Raw genomic sequence first — 16,423 nt, 5'->3', positions numbered from 1 at the left:
CGTTCTCGCCCGATTATACGTTCGGTTTTGTTCGGCTTGTGAGGTAAAAAGTTCTGATCATTCGCTTTTGATTTGTATATGCTCTTAACATATTCTAATATGGTACGGGTTTGTTGATTGTTCCGGCGATGAAAAGTTTTATAATTATAATATGCATTTGAAATTTATGAGGTTTTCAAAAGAATAATATTTAAACAAAAGAAGTCTCCCGTCGGTTCGTTTTGTTCTGTTCGTTAACACTTGAAATTGGGTTTGAGTTTCTTGAAGAAACTTTTAAAGCTTTACGTTTGGTGCTGCCTCCAAAATTAAAATGAAGATGTATATAGAGTAATATTATTATTATACTTGATTGGCTAAACCCACCAGGTAGCCTTCTATTTTATAATTAATCAAACCAAATATGTAAAGTTGAGATCACCATATAACATGGATAAATGTATTATGTAAAAACTATTGATCCCATGAAAAACTTGGTGTCGGTTAACGAACAGTGCAATAAATTACAATAATGAGATTTCAACAACTTGATAAAAATCGTGAATTCTAAAAGCGTCCGTCGTCGGAAAAATCCGTAAGCTAGCAAATCACCAACATGATAAATTAAGTTATGTAAATTAATCTTACAAGAAACTAAACCATAGGTTCTCATACAATTGGCGGACAACATTGACTTTACTTTGGTTTTCGCTTTTGATTAAGGTACGGATTCTGTTTTTTTTCACTCGAAGTATTAATTATATTTCGTTGCTCTGTAGTACACTTTCAGTTTTTGTTTCCTCTTAGTATATTTCGTTATTTCGTAGTACGGAGTCTGTTTCGTTTACTCTTAGTATTATATATTCCGTTACTTCGTAGTGCGGATTCTGTTATCGCTTACTCATAGTCATAGTATTGACTCTAGTCCGTTACTTTGTAGTATGGATTTTCGTATGCCTCAGTTACCTTTTGAGTTCAGTTATTTATATAATATATTTTGTAGCATGCAATAGTTTATATATTTTGTACTCTTTGTTGCATGTTCCTATTTGAATATATTTAGTTATACGGTTTTAGCTTAGCACTCTGTTACCCGAGCATTTTTTGACTTGTCGTTGGGGCGTCAACGACATGGCACTTATCGTGACAGTGCGTAATCAAAGTTCACGGCGTCTCTGAAAGTACTCATGTAGTACCTTGGCCACTTAGAGGCGTATAGATCGATCTTAGCTCCGACTCCTGACTTCTGTTTGAGATGGAACAATGTGTGCACGCCACCCACACCGTCTCCTTGGTGCATGGACTAGCTAGCTGTGTACCCCTCTGTTTAGGCTCTGGGTGCTTCCGTATTACACGACCTATTTATTTTAACATCATCGTCGTGTATTTTAGTAATTATATTTTGTTTCGCTATATTTCTGGTCCGTTTTGATATGTGTATACGCATTTGGTTAAATTTGAGTATATTCAGATTACGTCCCGATCGTGTATCGGATTATGTTTCGCATCTAATTATAGTTCGGTCTAAAACGTGGTTTTATATCCGCAATAGTTTCAGTTTTATTTCAGTATGTGTTTTGTCTTATGTATGCCTTTACCTGTACTATTGTTCTCTCCGTTACTGGGCAATTTTTGGCTCAGCCGTATTTTCTTGTTTGTGTCTGTCTTATTTGCTAACAGGTAATTCGGGAAATCGGGGAGATCAGTGATGAGAGTAAAATGAAGCTCAAGAATAAGGACTTGATTTAATTTTCTTTTATTTAAGCATTTAATAAATTTGACTTAGAATATCTTTCAGTGTTTTTAACTCTTTTGGTTGCCATGGGATTCTTTTCATTTCATTTAAATGGTTTTTGTTTGGTCTATGATATATGTAATAGTGACACGTCAGCCTGCTCCGGGTTGGGGTGTTACAATAAGCATATATAAACATAAGCATAAGAATATATAAGCATAAGCATTAAAAATATATAAACATAAGCATATATATATATAAGCATAAGCGTATATAAACATAAGCATAAGCATAAGAATATATAAGCATAAGCATAAGAATATATAAGCATAAGCGTATATAAACATAAGCATAAGCATATATAAACATAAGCATAAGCATAAGAATATATAAGCATAAGCGTATATAAACATAAACATAAGCATAAGCATAAGAATATATAAGTATAAGTGTATATAAACATAAACATAAGCATAAGCGTATATAAACATAAGCATAAGCATAAGAATATATAAGCATAAGCGTATATAAACATAAGTATAAGCGTATATAAACATAAGCATAAGCATAAGAATATATAAGCATAAGCTTATATAAAATAAGCATAAGCGTATATAAACATAAGCATAAGCATAAGAATATATAAGCATAAGCGTATATAAACATAAGCATAAGCATATATAAACATAAGCATAAGCATAAGAATATATAAGCATAAGCGTATATAAACATAAGCATAAGCATAAGAATATATAAGCATAAGCGTGTATAAACATACGCATAAGCATATATAAACATAAGCATAGGCATAAGATCTCTCGGAAATAGCATTCAACAGATCAGCAATCTGTTCATACGTCATACGTACCGAATTTTTCATGTTTGGTTCCTATTCTGTTATCAATGAAGATTAATCAAAATGAATGATACATAAAAATATAAGATAAGACTAAAAACAGGGCTGGCGAACTGTTAGTAAACTGTTCAGCAGAAAGTTCGAAAAATAAATGAGCGAACATGAACAAGAAATTTCGTTTGATTAACTAAATGAACGAACACAATCGAGGTCATGTTCGTTCAATTGTGGTCGCAAATGTTCAATAAGGTGTTCATCTATCTTCGTTAATGTTTGTTCATTAAAAGTTACTTTTAAATTTTGTAATGACTTCTCTAACCGTATCATATAGATTTAAGCAAAACTATAAACTATATTAGATATGAGTATTATGTGATTAATTTATATGTAAATTAGCATATAAATATGATTGTTAAAAAAACACCATCACAAACTTGGTAGTCGGACCGAACCATTGACACACTAACCATTCTTGGCTAGCCAAATCAAATAAAACACGTTTTGTGTTCGGAACCGTTCACGGACAAGTTCATTTCCTTAATGAACGAACACAAACAAGAAACTTCTTTCGGTTGGTGTTCGTGAACCGTTCACTTGTCCGATAGAATCTTAACGAACGAACATGAGCAAGGCATTGCTCGGTTTGGTTCTAAACTATACAAATAGAAGTTGTACCTCCAGTTTTCCTTAGGCTTGCAGCCAGAAGCAAGGTATCCAACAAGATCTTTTGTAAGTGGCTCTGTAAAAAATAGAAATTGATGCATTATCTGTAGGAGGACTTGCAGCCACAATTACCTTTTTGCCCCTGCTGCATTTTCCACCAATGGCATATATATTCATGCTTTTAAAGAGTCCCTTGTAAATGTAAAGGTCCTTTTATGTTTAAATGCATTTGTGTTGAATGATCCACTAAAAAGTGAAGTGTAACCGACAGCCTCACCCTCAATCAGAAACAATCAAAATAAACAAATGGCAACAGTATTAGAATTCAAACAAGTTAACTTCCATTGTCATGTACAATTAGATTTCCTATAGTTTCCATCAAAACTGTAACATGCAGAGCTGCTCCTTAACAGAATATAAGCGGTTGCACAATAGATCCCCCTCGGGCTATGAAATATTAAGTGAATCGAATTTAAGATCAATGTGATCTCATTTCTCATTCTAAATCTTATACTAACAGGAATAGCACCAAGTTCATAGCATAATAAACTAAAACCCTAACTTAACCGCCAAATAGCATGATATCGATATAGCTTGAGAAGTGAGAACAAAGTAAACCAAGTAGCCTAACTTAACAGCCACAAAGCAAACCAAAGCCCTGGTTGGCAAGAAATAAGAAAAAGTGAATAGAAAAACCTAATCCTGTCAAGAAACTACTCACAACAACACATAATTAATATCATGAAATCCATAACTATGCACGTGATCGACACAGGCGCGCAAACTAATGCGAATTTGATGCTCGACTCAGAACCCTAATTCTAACTCTAAATGTGAACTGAATTCAAAACATCAATGTGATTATACTAGCTGGAATGTAATAGTTCATAACAAAATGGACTAAAACCCTAACTTAACAGGCAAATACCAAAGAATGAACCCTAACTGGCAAGCAATTACGGTAATAACCAAACTCTGTCACGAATGAATGAATCACATATCGGATTCATATGTATTATTATTATTATTACCTTAGGGCGTGCGTTAATTAGATCGATACAGGTGTGCGGATAAATTCCTTATGGTGCGAGATTGATGCTCGATTCAGAACCCTAATTGTTGTAAGTCGGTCATTGTGTTGAAGCAACTGACGGTCGGAAATTGGTTAGCCATTGTGGACGGAATCGATGACTAACCAACGGAGCTGCCAGTAAACGTTTTAACTGGGTTATTATTCCGCGGGTTAACCCGGATTTTCATCTTAAATAAACAAACCCGACCCAATTATATAACCCAATCGGCTGACCCTAATTAGCTTGTTGAGGTTCATGTTGGGTCAGTTTTTCTCAAAATATGTAAAAAAATCATTAAAATTGTATGTAAATGGGGTTGTTTGGTTCATTCAGATCTGAATGAGTCAGGTCTGAATGAGCCTCTGTCCCATTCAGTAACAACAAGTCTGAATGATTCAGACCTAATTTTAACCATTCAGATGTTTTTCTGTTTGGAACCAAACAGTCTGAAGTCTGAATGAATCAGATGTTTACATCTGAATGGTTCCATTCATATGCAAACAAACAACCCCTAATTACTAAATAGCAAACAACCAGACCCCGAGTTTGAAAAAATGATTCATGAGTCAAGCTCAAGCCTAGTCAAGTTCGGGCTCGGCTCTGGTTCACACCCCTAGTGACATCAAGGTAAGTTTAAGTGGTGATGGTTGAAATATGGATGAAAATTTTTGGATTTAGAAGTAAGATTAAGAGAGTTTGTGAACTTGTTATAAATCAATGATGATAAAGGTTAAGCAGAGTAATAACTAGAAAAACTATGAATTTCACCGACGTATAAATAATGCAAATATCAAAGACAATATGCATTTTATATTTTTATTGGTACATATATATGCCTCTTTAAATAATACTTTGTTGTATAAATCACTAATTGAAATTTGAAACCATAATAGGTAGGTGTTGCATATATAGTAGAAAGAACCTTCCACATTGCAAGCAAATTTGAGCATCACCTCTATATTCTTCCTTTTTCACTTTCATCATAACATAATCGAAAATGTAACATATTATCGATTATGTAACATAATCGAAAATGTTACATAATCTTCTAAGTTACGACTCATCATTGTAAGAAACATGACATAAGTACCTACACATATTCTACACTTCTTAATATCACCTACATGAAGCATCATATTATTCTTTAGTGGTATTTATACACATATACACATACATATAATTATACTAAATTAGTCAGGCTACACGTACCCAACCAATATATCCCTATAACACACACACAAATATAGTCATCTAAGAGAAACAAGTCCTACAAATAATTACACAAGAACTTACACAAGCCTAAACTATTTATAGTTAACCTACACACTTACTCTAGCTTACATAGTCCTACACAAAATAGGTACTAACCTACACATGAACTCACATAGTCCTACACATAATCGGACTGCATGAAATACATAGGCCTACACTACATATTGCCTACACATTTTACATTATGAAACCATGTGGGTTACAATGTAGGACTTGTAATAGGCCTTATTCTTTGCAATTATGTGACTAACTTTTCCTTGCTAACTAAATAACAAAAATAGATATAAAACTTGTTTCATGTAATAAAACCAATTTGTGAAAAATAATAATCTTACAGTTTGAATATATAGCAAGAAAACATAATATTGAATATTTAATCACGATCTAGTATCTATTTTCCATTAAGCTGTGCATGTGTGTGCAATTGATAAGAGATCACAACTAAATATATAAAAAAGAAAAAGAATATAAAAGAGTAAATATACAATATAAACTGTAATAGCATATGTGTCGACTCGAAACGCCATGAACTGAGCATTTTGTTTCTTGTTAAGCTAGAATTTTACCATAAGCCATGGATTAGGGACCAAGATTATCATGCATAATATAAGTAACACGATAAAGAGTTTAGAATCGTTAGCCCTAAGTTTATTAACTTAATGAACCTATTTAACCTATTTACAATAAGCTCATTAACTTAATGAACCTATAATCATAATCTGTTGAAGACCATGGGACTCAGTAGTCGCAAAAACCCCAATTTCACATACATAGCCACAAACAAGTCATAGTGATAGCCGATAAGCTAGGGATGAGCATTTTTACTTAATACCGTACCGAACCTGTAACAACCAAAACACGACCACTACCGCTACCAGTACTCGTTTTTTATGTTTTTAGTATCCCTGGCATTCGGTTTCGGTATTTTCCAGCATTTTCAATATAAGAACCTGAAAAATCATTACGTATTCAATACGAGCTTTCACTTGTTTCGGTATATTAGTTCAGTACCTATCTTATCCTACGCTAAGCCGATTACCAATAATAACAGTATACAATGCAGTGTAACTATACATCATCATCGTCGTCGTCGTACTCAGTATATCCCACCAATAGCAATGCTATGGTAGGGTCTGAGGAGGGTAAGATGTAGACAGCCTTACCTCTATCCCATAGGGATAGAGAGGCTGCTTCCGGTGAGACCCCCGGCTCGATAGTAGTTTTGCATCAAGCCTTGGACATAAGGCACATAGCACTCAATCATCGGGACACCGGCTGATTGGTGCATGTGCCCTATGCCTGATTAACCTTCCGCCACTTTTAACGTTATTTTCACGAGATTAGTAAAATAACATCAAAATTAGTGCAATTTTACTTTTGCCCACCCGAGGGTTCACACATATATACATTATATGCTCGCACCGCAAGCAGGGTAGCAGTGTAACTATACATTAGTATCAATCGCCTTGAACACGACACCATAATAGCAACAGATAAATCATAGCAATAAGCTAGGGATGAACTTATTTACCGAATACCAGTCCCATACCAAACCGACAACAACCAAACACAATCAGCAATCGTTTTTCATGTTTCCACTAACCATACCATTCGGTTTCGGTATTTTTCCACTTTTTTCAGTGGTACCAACCCAACCTGAAAAAAATCGGTACAGTATCCGGCACGAGCTTTCACTCGTTTCCGGTATCGGTATTTCTAGTCACCATACCGATCCCATCCCTAACCGATAATAACAGCAGTTTACATTGCATAGGCAACATAATAGCCAGACAAATCATAGCCATAAGCTAGGGACGTACAAGCACTTTTTACCGAATACAAGTAGCGTTACTAACTCTCGTTTTTCATGTTTTCGGTATTTTCCGCTATTTACAACAATACCACTACCAGTACCTAATTCAGTACAAGCTTTCACTCGTTTACGATAAACCAATAAGAACAGTTAACAATGCAGTGTAATCATACCTTAGTATCAATCGCCTTGAACACGACACCCTAAGTACCTTCACCGAACACCTCTGGCTTTAAATATCGATCCGCAACCTTCTTCGTCAACAACTGATCTAAATCCGTCATCTCGTTTCCTCAATTCCAATCAATTATAGTCACAGTAAACCGTATTCTCCGTAATTACGCCCAAAAAAAACCCTAGCAATTGACGAAAACCCTAAATTGAGTAAACCTAATTGCTAATTTGAGTGCGAATATGAACTAAGAGTTGAATTAGGAAGATATACCTTTTTTAAGCGTGAATTGTGACGTAATCCATGGCTTAATTCACCTAAGAGTGACGGAGATTTAGCTTTATAATTACTGCTCGTACGGAGAGAGTGAGGGCAGGATGAAGGTTGGTACAGGGGTGAGTGAGACACTCGGTTTGTTATTAATTTACAAATTGTGTGTTTAAATTATGTTGCTTTAGTATTTTTGTTATTTTACGTTTACATGTAGAGATAACTATATAGTTTTGTTTTGTAGTGTTTTACATTTTCTTTTAACCAATAAGTTATAGTATTGTCGGTTAAATACTCGAAACTCAATTAGCACAACCTACAAATTGGACTTGATAAACCCGAAAATTTAACGCGAAGAGCACCCGTATATGTTTGGACAAGGGTTTTGGTGAAATAGGGAATCCTGTTTTGTTTATCGGATTTTAAAATTCATAAATCTAGTTTAAAAATTAGTGAGAGGGTATCGAACATTACTACTCGGTTTCGAACATGCTCGCTCAGTCCTCAACATATGATCAACCTTTTGGTTGCTTTTGAGCCATTGCCTACGATGGTGCGGGCTATATGTGATCCACATTGGAAGGATACAATGGACGGGGAAATGTTTACGCTCCTTCCAACGACACGTAGGAACTTGTTCCACGTCCCAGGGGCGGATTTACATGGAAGGTAGGGGCGCACGGGAACCCCCCATGTTTTGAAATTATATTGTAGTGTGATATATAAAATCAAGAGTGCACCCCTTATAAAACTCGAGTGCATCCACCAACACAGATGCTAGACTAGTGTAACGGTCCAAGGCATTTGTTAAAAACACTCGTGTCCCGTGTTCGAGGCTCTATGTGTGATGGTTTTTTATTTTATTTATTTTTTTAATTAACTGGCAGCTCTGTTGAAACTTTGAAGGGGAGGGATGCGAGTTTTTGAAAGTTTTTAATTCTATCCATCATATCAACCCCTTTAATTTTAAGAAAAGTATAAAATAGACCTTTTAGTTTAATTTGAGTTTTTAACAACCCTAAGATGAAGCATTTAACATTTAGTTTGATTTGAATTTTTATTATACTAAAACATTTGATATCGATAATTATAACTAACCAAAATTGATGAGATAAGTAATATTGTTATTATTAGATAATGATTTTTAAATGTTATACTTTTTCTAAATTTAGGTATATATGTTTTTTTTAATATTTTTTTATTATCTTACTTTTGGTTTATTTTATGCGTTTAAATTTCATGAAATTTTTATATGTTCAATACATAAATAAGTGTGAATACTTTTACAGCACCACTAAATAAATATATATATATACCGAATATGTATATATAAATTTTGCTACCGCAGATGTCAATATCATAACAAACCAAACTGCTACCAACTGAACACTCATTGTGTCCCCGCCGCAACGCGCGGGCACCCCCAATAGTTATTATTACATTATAATGTATATAGGCAACTTTCACCTCCCTGCATTCTATATCATGAGACGCCTTTGTATTAAATGTTTATCAAGTCTCCGATCATTTTCATATCCTCGCTGGAGCATTGTAATCAATTATCCGGCACCCTTCAATTGCGTTGAACGTTTGCAATTAATTCCGCAATCCGTTGAATTTATGGTAAAATCACTTGAAGAGTTGAAACCGACCCCAATTGAACGCTGATGATTGCAAATGACGACTATAATTGTATTTCATCTTCAATCGGTTTATATATTTATATTCCATCTTTAATCAATTTACATATGTATCAGCAACTGCTCCAATTCAGATCGTCCCTGCTAGGGTTACCAAGGTTATATATGAAATATCAATTTTTTGTATGAAAACATGATCTGCTAGTGTGATTATTCATGTATTTAGAGGAATTGCCTTCTAATTTTGTTTTTATTTCTTCCTTATAATTCTATTCCATCTTCAATTTACTTTCGTTACATGGCATTGTAATTCTATGGTGGACTTTAAAAAACACATATAATTTGGCAGCTATTGTTGCGCTACGCCTTTACTGGAATTTCTCTGATATTGATAGTCTTCTTGATGAATTAAAATGGTAGTTAATTCTTAAGGGTTTTATTTTGAAAATTCTTTGAAATTTTAATATCTATTAGAGATTATTGCCGATAAATTCTATGCGTATTGATAGGAATATTTGGATGAGAATCATTATTTAATTTTATGAATAACGGATTATTTTGTAGATTTGAACATTATGTAAATTGTGACAGTTGTTAGTTTTAAATATTATTAAAATTATGTCATTTGAGATCTTTGTTAGCCTATCTCATAGTGATATATTCATATATTAGGTTTATTGCTGTTGCAGATTGCAACAAGTGTGCGAAAAAGATGCATAATAAACTAGTTGAAATGAAATGAATCAAGACTATCTAAGAAGTAAACGGTTGGGTTTTAGTTAACCTATTCGAGATTTTGAGATACAAAATGGGTTTCTAGGTGTATATTTGATAGTTTAAATAAACATGAAAATTGTGTTTCATTATAATTTGCATTTTCTTTATGCAGACTGATTGTTTTCAGTGGTCCTAATTTGCATATGGATTGATGGACTGGCAACGTTTTCACTTTATGTATATGAAATATTGTTATTTCGCTGTTAATTTGGTGTTATTTTGAATGATTTAAGTTTTGATTCGTCAATCTATCAATTGATTGCGAAAGTAGGATAAGTTCCTGAATTATCAAAAACTTATATAATCAATAAAGTTATATACGTGTAGTATAGTGTAAACGAGCCAAGCTGAGCCTGGGCTCATCTAGGCTCGTTTCGAGCTTGTTGTCTAAAGATCGAACTCAGCTTGTTAGTTTCATTATTATTTAATTATTTTTTTATTTGTAAATATCTAGAGTGATCCAATCAAGAAGGTTATTGAATACACCGAAAACCTTTAATTTTCTATTTTTGGTGCTCAAAATGGACCTTAATATATATTTTTTGCAAAAGGAAAAACAATAAGATAAACTACTAAAGATGGAGTAGATATACTACTACCTCTCAACGTGCAACATTGATTGGATCTCTCACATTAAAAGGCAAGTGAATCATGGTTTCAACCACAATAATAATGAACTAACTTTATGTCAAAATCAAGAAAGAAAATTGAGGATTAGGTCGGATTAGATACGGTCCATATATGTCAAAATTTATGTTTGTGGTATAGCGGTACGCTACTTGGTTTTTTTTAGTGAGATTCAAGCTTGATCTCACTTGTGTCATTTTAGATGGATCATAACATATTGACAATGAATTATTTGAGCCAGGTTTTGTGTAAGGTTGGAAGTTTGAATCTCGAGCCCACCTCAGTTTTCGTTCCATGTGTGTTACTCCAGAGTGTTATGCTCCTGTGGCGGCACGACTGTCAAGTCTCAGTCCGCCGTATGGTATGGTTTCTCAAGGGAACGCCCAAACCGAACTCTAAAGCCAGCTTGAGTCTGGTTAAGACAACATAGTCTAGTCATAGTGGGGCAACAAGACTCTCTAAATTTAGAGAGTACGGTAGTCTAAATACAAGAAACTCGTTGTTCTGAAAAAAAGAACAAGGTCGCATTAGATCCGGTCCAGAAAACAACCCACCCGACTTTGTATTGTACTCGGTATTTCAGAAATCGTCAGGCGCTAGTCAAGCGATGGGGTAGGGACTAGCGATTAATGAGGATTAATATGATTAGTCGGATCATAATTTATATGTAAATTTTCAAATATACATATAGATTCCAAATTTTATATATAAAAGTTTCAATTTTAACCAATTTTAAACAAATAAAGATTAATCTACAAATTCTATGTATTGATTAATCGATGATAAATCCATAATGCATCTCATATTCTCATCACCTTTGCTTCAAAAGTCGTTGTCTTCTTTCTTTGTTTGTTTCTTGTGTTCGGGTGGGCAGGGGGGAAACACGCCTGTGTGGATCTTACAGGAGTGTCTCCTCTTGTTGGGCTCAGGGACCGTGGGTTTGTTGTGGGTCAGGCTGCGTTGAAGGCTGAATCGGCCAAAGTTGTTAAACACGAGAAAGCTTGTTTAGATAATCAACATGTCTTTCTACCATTTGCCTTTGATACATTTGGTTTTCTAGCTCAAGAGGCTGTGAAATTTTTGAGTAGGGTTCAGCGCGTCGTACACGGAACCTCTTCAGCTTCTAGGTCCCAAAGCTTCGTTTTTAGCAGGATTGGCTTTACTGTTCAAAAGGGGGTTGCGGCGCAGCTTGTTGCCCGTTTGCCTGCCACTTTATTGTAATCGTTTTATAGTAAATTATATAAAACTTCGATTGAAAAAAAAAAAAAAGAAACAAACACAAACACCCGGAGGTGGTCAAGTAAACGAGCAGAGAGAAACACAAATACGCATCGTGTGTACTGTCAAATCTCATATATATATATGTATATATAAAGGACTCACTTTCTCTGTATTGCTTGCTAATGATTTCAGGATCTCTGGTTAATCTCAGCAGCCTTAAAGTGTTCTGCAAATAATATTCTTTTCTTTACTTCCCAGGTAAATTCATTCTTCCACCCAATTTCATTATCTGTAATCTTGCCTTGCCTTCCAGGTGTTCGATCAAATGCCATCTTTTCTATATCTATATCTTCAATTTTATATACCATCATTATCATTTTTTTAACTCTAATTACCAATTAATGAATTCAATTATTGCTAGGACCCATCAAGATAGGGGTGTGCATGGTTCGCTTAGTTTCTCGGTTTTCGGTTAATAACCAAAACCAAACTTGGGTTTATTTTTTTTCTTATAAATACATGAAATTGAGGTATAAATATATGAAATTGAGGTATAAATACATGCAATATAGGTATAAAACATGGGATACATGAAATGTCGGTATAAAAGCTTGAAACGTATGAAGAAAATATAAATGGTTCGGTTCAGTTAATTTCGGTTAACCGAGTGTACAAAAAATTGATAATCAATTTTCTAGTTAATTTGGTTTTCAGTTATTGCTCACCCCTACATAAAGATGATATTTTTTATGACTCATGTGTATTCTTGTTGTTTGATTTTACAAAATTACAGGTCTTTAATCTTGTGCGGAATTGATTTCGACAAAGAAGAAACAAATGGATGGGGATATATTTTCAGGAATTGGGAATGGATCACAATTAGGAGTAGATGGGAAAGTGTTGCAGACATTTCAAAAAAGCTTTGTACAAGTTCAAAACATATTGGACCAAAACCGGCTGCTGATTACCGAGATCAACCAGAATCAAGAATCTAAACTGCCCGTTAACCTAACAAGAAATGTCGGTTTAATTAGAGAGCTCAACAACAATGTTAAATGGGTGGTTGATCTTTACGGTGATCTTTCAAGCTCGTTTAGCAAATCAATGGATGCAGAGTCGGAGTCCGGTGGCACGACTAGATCTGATGGCAAAAAGAGAGGGCGATCAGGTTAAAGGTAACTGAGTCTTTAGTTGTGATGAACTGATGATTCATCTTGTTTCATAATTGGCAATTCAAGCTACTAAACATCATAACCATGTTGTAATTTTTGTTTAAAGTGTCTTTTTAGCTTTTTTTTACATGATTCATGCATGTTTTCGTTTCGTTTATGTTACTTTCCGTTTCATGGATTTCAATGATCCCTGAAAAACCTTGTAATTCATAAGAAATGACACCCGAAAGGGGGATTAATAAGTATAATAATAACAATAATCGCCCGTGTAATTCTTGTTTATGTAATAATTATAATGAAAAGTTTGTGTTGAATTAAGAATGTGATTATTGGTGTGTTTGGACACTGAATTTGGACATACATATGTTACAAAAAAAAAGGCTCAAAATCAGCAAAAAGTAAGGCAACTGAGCTGTAATGTTGATGATTCTGTTTGGATTGAAGATTCTTTTGTGAGGAAAGGTGGATTCTAAAGTGGCTTTTGGTAATAATGATCCCCTGTGAAATCATTGGACACTTTTGTCCCATTTAGATCAACCATTATGTTTGTACCAAGTGGTCGGCTACTGTTCCAAGTTTTACAACTATTCGAATCTTTTGAGTTCAGATTACATATATAATTAACTCTTAAACTTTTCCTTTTACAATGTTTTATCTTTTAGTTTAGCATACTTGTTACATCATACATGTGTCATCCTATTTTAAATCTTACTGCCATTGGGAGAGCCATCTTAGGCTAAGATTCTTAGTCCTTAACAACCTCAACACTGCATTGGTTGAATTAAAAGGGGTGACAATGGCAGGGGCAGTAGTCCCTAAACGACATTTCCACAGCGCGTTAAAGTTGGCTAGTGAAAGCCTCGCTGTCTACGTGATGCTTTAACTAGCACGTGCTAGTTAGCCCGCAACACATGGTCTAAGTGTGTTGTATTTGCAAAAATCCCAAAAAAATGAAAAATAAAAGTATTGCAATCTGAAAGTTAGCATCAACATTGATTATTGAAGTGAAAATAGATTTGATGCACTTATTGTACCTTTTTTCATCATTCGGACAATTTTGGTTTCTAAGTTTTGCTACTCATGGTTTGTCTTTGTCCCCATTACTCAAAAGTTAAAAATAATGGTGTCCTGCTAAATTTACGGTCATGGTAATACATCTATGATTGTTTTTAGTTATTCAATTTTTATGAGAATAAAAGTATTACGATCCGAAAGTTAGCATCAACATTGTTTTTAGTTAAATGCTAAAAGTCGGACCAGGGACGTATTTAATAAGAAATCAAGACAGAAGTGAAGAACGTTTTGATTTTTTTCTTTTTAAAGACAATCTAATCTACTCTTAATCATACCACATCAATGTCCATCACGAGTCTTAACTCTCTACCTTCAAAGATGGAGGTCCTTATAACAAGATACCCAAATTCCCTTTGATGGCTAAATTGGTGTATACGTTTTAAGACATTTACAATTCTATAATTTAATTGAATAATTGATTGATGCTTGTTTTAACTTTTAAGTGTGCACAAGTGGGCCTTAGCCCAGAACCAAAATCATATTAGGCCTCAATCCTTATAATGTTGAATGGTTGATACTTGATAGAGTAGTTGAAATCAATGTTGAAAAAATATACTTACACTATTAAATTTTTTTAGTTTCTTTCACTAATTTGATCAATGTAACTCTGTATAATTGATTGACATATATTATGATTATCAAAATTTTATAAACGAGTTGTTAACCAAATCAAAATTGTCGTTAACAAAATATTGACATAAATAATCAGAGTAATCATAAAATACTTGCTTTGACTACAATGTAAAGATTATATTATTTAACATTCTTAAGACTATGGGGTATGGTCCAGTTTCTTTGAATCAGCGTCCAAGGGGTGGTGATATGGTTGTCACGTCTATTAAGCAATGGTGAGGAAGAAGAGCAGTGGAGGTGCGTGGAGATCTTCACGTAACAGCGAAGACAAGCGGCAGTGAACGTTCACCATTAATATATTTTCATACCTCAAGTCAAATATAAACAACTTTATTGATAAATTGTTTGAAATTAAATGTATACACCCACCATTAATTTATTTTCAGTTGTTTTAAATTTTATTAGAAGCTTTTAACTAGGGGTGTGCACAATTTGATTCGGTTATTAACCTCAACTAAATTAACTAATCAGTTTTCGGTTAAGAAGTTCGGTTAATTCAGTTAGTATTTTTATTTCGGTTCGGTTAATGACCAAAATTAAAACTTGGCTTAAACATTTGCTTATCATTACTATATATAATGCACCAAAGAGGGTCAAATTAAGACACTAGAATTTTAAGGGATTTACATCACCCAAAGCATTATATACAACCAATAAAGCATGTAGTATAGGGGCAATGTTGTCCACTACAAAATATGTTCTTCCGTAAATTCAGATTGTTGGAAAATAGTTACAATCTTGGCCCTCAAACTTTACTAACTTTTTGTAAATTTACAAAAAAGTTACAACTTTTATCCCTCATGTATTTGAAAAGTTTATATATTTTCTTTTATTCTTCTATATCACTAAATATATTACGTTTACAAGAAAATTGAGCTTACCAATACATCGTACTTATTTTTTTCGACGTTTCGACATAAAATTTATACAATACCGAGGTACATATTATAATGTACAAGTCACTAAAGCATTAATGTACAACTCAAATATGCAATTATAAATCAAAAAAATGTTTAAACACATAAGCATCCATTAAAGTACAACCACCCATGTTCATTTTTAGTTTATAAATTCTGAATTTACAAATTTAGTCCTCCCAGTACAAAATATGTTCATCCGAAAATTTAAATTGTTAGAAAACAGTTACAATTTTGTCCCTCAAACTTTACTAATTTTTTGTAAATTTACAAAATTGTTACAACTTTTACCCCTCATGTATTTGAAAAGTTTATATATTTTTCTTGTATTCTTCTATATATCTCTAAATATATTACGTTTAAAAGAAAACTGAGCTTACCAATGCATCGTACTTATTTTTGTCGACGTTTCGACATAAAATTTATACAATACCGAGCAACATATTACAATATACAAGTCACTAAAGCATTAATGTACAACTCAAATATGCAATTATAAATCAATAAAATGTTAAAACATATAAACATCCAT

The 16,423-nt window shown here is 33.6% G+C and overlaps 1 long non-coding RNA gene and 1 pseudogene across 3 annotated transcripts; one reads left to right on the top strand and one right to left on the bottom strand.

The window, feature by feature from the left end:
* Window positions 1-2,518: 2,518 nt before the first annotated feature.
* On the bottom strand, window positions 2,519-7,998 carry LOC143534325 (uncharacterized). Its single transcript, XR_013135534.1, has 3 exons — window positions 7,834-7,998; window positions 7,562-7,744; window positions 2,519-2,605 (listed from the first exon to the last, which is right to left on the bottom strand). It is a non-coding gene; the product is annotated as an uncharacterized LOC143534325 (long non-coding RNA).
* A 4,150-nt stretch (window positions 7,999-12,148) lies between these two features.
* LOC143534324 (protein ELF4-LIKE 4 pseudogene) lies at window positions 12,149-13,512 on the top strand (annotated as a pseudogene). Of its 2 annotated transcripts, XR_013135533.1 has the most exons (3): window positions 12,149-12,166; window positions 12,288-12,353; window positions 12,889-13,512. The product of XR_013135533.1 is annotated as a protein ELF4-LIKE 4 pseudogene, transcript variant X2 (transcript). The 2 variants fall into 2 exon arrangements; XR_013135532.1 differs by having other exon boundaries at window positions 12,152-12,353.
* Window positions 13,513-16,423: the final 2,911 nt, after the last annotated feature.

Source organism: Bidens hawaiensis, unplaced genomic scaffold (genome assembly GCF_021521415.1).
Source record: "Bidens hawaiensis isolate Kalapana, Puna unplaced genomic scaffold, B.hawaiensis_p1.1 tig00010132_1, whole genome shotgun sequence".
Taxonomy (NCBI): domain Eukaryota; kingdom Viridiplantae; phylum Streptophyta; class Magnoliopsida; order Asterales; family Asteraceae; genus Bidens; species Bidens hawaiensis.
The sequence above is the reverse complement of the archived record's forward strand: the minus strand, read 5'-3'. Positions and strand labels throughout refer to the sequence as shown.